The sequence below is a fragment of the Tupaia chinensis genome, unplaced genomic scaffold, assembly GCF_000334495.1.
Source record: "Tupaia chinensis unplaced genomic scaffold, TupChi_1.0 Scaffold000568_1, whole genome shotgun sequence".
Classification (NCBI taxonomy): Eukaryota; Metazoa; Chordata; class Mammalia; order Scandentia; family Tupaiidae; genus Tupaia; species Tupaia belangeri.
Genome location: NW_006160082.1, coordinates 3044949 through 3047746, shown reverse-complemented (window position 1 = coordinate 3047746; position 2798 = coordinate 3044949). Strand labels below are relative to the sequence as shown.

At 38.5% G+C, this 2798-nt stretch overlaps 1 protein-coding gene across 1 annotated transcript in view; it reads right to left on the bottom strand.

Moving 5' to 3' along the window:
* Nucleotides 1-2741, bottom strand: part of PTPN21 (protein tyrosine phosphatase non-receptor type 21) — a 111063-nt gene extending 108322 nt beyond the window's left edge. The window contains exon 1 of the mRNA XM_006158011.3: nucleotides 2600-2741. The gene's annotated coding sequence lies outside the window, so the exon portion shown is untranslated. The remainder of the gene's footprint in view (nucleotides 1-2599) is intronic.
* Between the last annotated feature and the right edge of the window lie 57 nt (nucleotides 2742-2798).

Genomic DNA, 2798 nt, shown 5'->3' with positions numbered 1-2798 from the left:
CCACCTCGAGCCCAATAGGCTGTGGAGAGAGTGGGCGGGTCCAGTTAGGTCAAGCATTTGGAGCCGCCGGACCTTTCCAATACACTGCCATTAACCACACCTGTTGCCGGTAACTAGTGAGCTGAGTCGAACTGGGGGGCCAGGAGCATGAGGTTTCCATATCAGCTGCATTTATTTTCCCCCAACATAAATCTACAAAATTCCGCATAGTTCTAGGATCTGTCCCAAGAACCTAGAACTATGCGGATCTAGGATCTCGGGACAGTTCCCACCCTCCTGCGTTGCCTACACACAGGCTGCCCCTGAGGAGGAATCGCTTAGCGAGGCCGGATCTGAAATGGTTACCCTGAACTCGGTCAGGAACCACACCGAGGGGCAGCATGCCCTCAGCCCTCTCATCGGTAGACAGAAGCTAGGCTGGAGAAGAAGCGGCCTTTTCAGCTTCAGGCTGGAATGGGCCGAGCTGGGAATCCATTCCACATTTCTCACCCCCAGTCGTCTGCTCAGTCCCGCTCTCCAGCAAGCTCTCAGCCGAGGTAATGGGCACTCGGGGCTGCGGAATGGCAGAGCTAGAGAACAGGATTTAACTATTACCCTTGGCTTTGCCAAATTTAACATTTTGAAATTCCATTCCACAAAGTGTATTGCGTGTCTGGGTACAAGGCAGTGTAGTGAGCATCGTGAGAAATCCAAGACGAATCCTAAGCCGTCGCTGCCCTTAAGGAGATTACAAGCATGCTATAATTACATACAGAGCTGTATCTCTAAGAACCCGACCACAGTTTTTCTCTGTCTGGTTTTGGGGGCTTTGCTTGGGTTTTGCTGGAGCTATAGTTATCGCCAGATAGCTCAGAAAAACGAAAAGTTAAAACAAGGGATAGAGAAAAGAGAGGAAAAACAAACTTAGAATTGCCTAAAGCACTGTCTCTTCTGTAGGTAAAAGCACCATACTTTGGAGGGAAATGGAAATATTAGAAAAAAGATATGGTCTCTATTTGCAGAAGTTTTCAGCACACTGCTGTCAGAAAAATAGTTGAAGAAAAGTTTTTAAAAAAAAAAAATCCAGAAATGAGAAGCTTAACCTGATTTAAGATTTAATTCCAATTAAAGTAGTGTTTATATAATTTAAGAATGCTGTATATACTTATCCTGTATACTGAATATACTTTCATAAGATGAGTGTGTGGATTCCAATTTTATATACAAGTTATGGTAATGGGAAACAAGATACATTAAGTAGTATAGATGAACAAGATATTGAATTTATGAAGAAGAAATATAAGGATCTGTAGTAGGGGCTATTTAAGGTAGTCCACTAGAAATATAGAACTATTAATTCAAAGTCAATAGATACTATACTATATAACTTAATTAAGCTGAGATTAAACAAACTGAGGATAACACTTGCAACTGTCCCTGAGATTTGAAATGTCTTTACAGCATCAGGGATAAGGAAAAGTCCACATTTTCTTTTTTATTTTGATAGATGGTACAATCAGGTTGAAAGTGTATATCTCACATTATTTTGCCAAGATACATCCATAAGGTTTATTTTTTGCTTATTTATATAAAACATGCTGTGTTGAAATAATGTTCTGCTTAATTGTTATCAAATTATCAATGATTTACATACTTTAATGTTCAGTTTTATACAGTATTTGCTACCAAGTGATGACCAAGTTATGAATGTTTTTTAATATATTATTAAAACCAAAAGAAGTAGAAATATAAGATGCTTTGGGGTGTCTCTTTAGGTGTAAAATATACAATAATTTGAAAGGTAGTTAAGTCTGTAATTGCAGTTTATCTAACTCCTAAAGTAAATGCATAATTTATAAATAGCTTTTAAAGGAAAGCATATATCTTCTCTCCAAAACTCATTATATGGTTAAAAAAAAAAAAGCAGATACATTAAATTCAGATTCAGTACAAGTTTACAAAAGCAGTCTGAGTTATATTATTTTTGAATTCATTTTAATTTTCCCACTCCACATCCCATTCCAAAGCTTCCCAAGAACACTAAAAGTCTGACTCTTGTAGAATTCTTCCCCTCACACACACCTCAGCCAGGCTGCTAAAGTCCTCACCCCACGTAATCTTGCCAATGTTGCTTTAAAACACAATAAACATTAACAAGAGACTGTGTATGACATTTTTAGAATAATAGCTATATTTATAGCATTAAATCAAGACGATGCTTCTTACCACGAAACAATTTTGCATAGACGCATAAGATACCCTGAAAGAAAACAGGTTACTATTTTCAGAGTAAAATTACTGTCATCCCAACTCTTAAAAAAAAAAAAAAAAAAACTGTCAGCAACTATTAGGCATTCTGCGGTTGTCACTTGGAGCACACGAATGTTGTGAATGTTTTTGCGGGCACACGCTATTATTATAAGGCTTTCTCAGCAAAAAGGAAAATAGGACGAGCCTGCCAAGAGAGGCCAATCTAATCAGGATTTGCAGAAATCACAAGTCGGAATTTGCAGATCCAAGAATTTTTTCCAGAGTAAACACTCTATCCAAAAACAAAACAAGGCGTAACCAAACAGCCTGCGCCCCTTTTCGCCAAAGTTCTCCGGCAAATTTCACTTACTTATTCCGAGAGGCACAAACATGCCTAAGAGCCAGAGTGAAGTGGCAGCAATCGGCTGGGTTCAGAATACAGTTCAAGACCCCTTTTAGAAAGTATTCAAGTAGATCAGCGAACCTGGAAAAGGAAGACTTTTTCTCTTTGTTACTCTGATCTACTTGAATACTTTCTAAAAGGGGTCTTGAACTGTATTCAAGTAGAT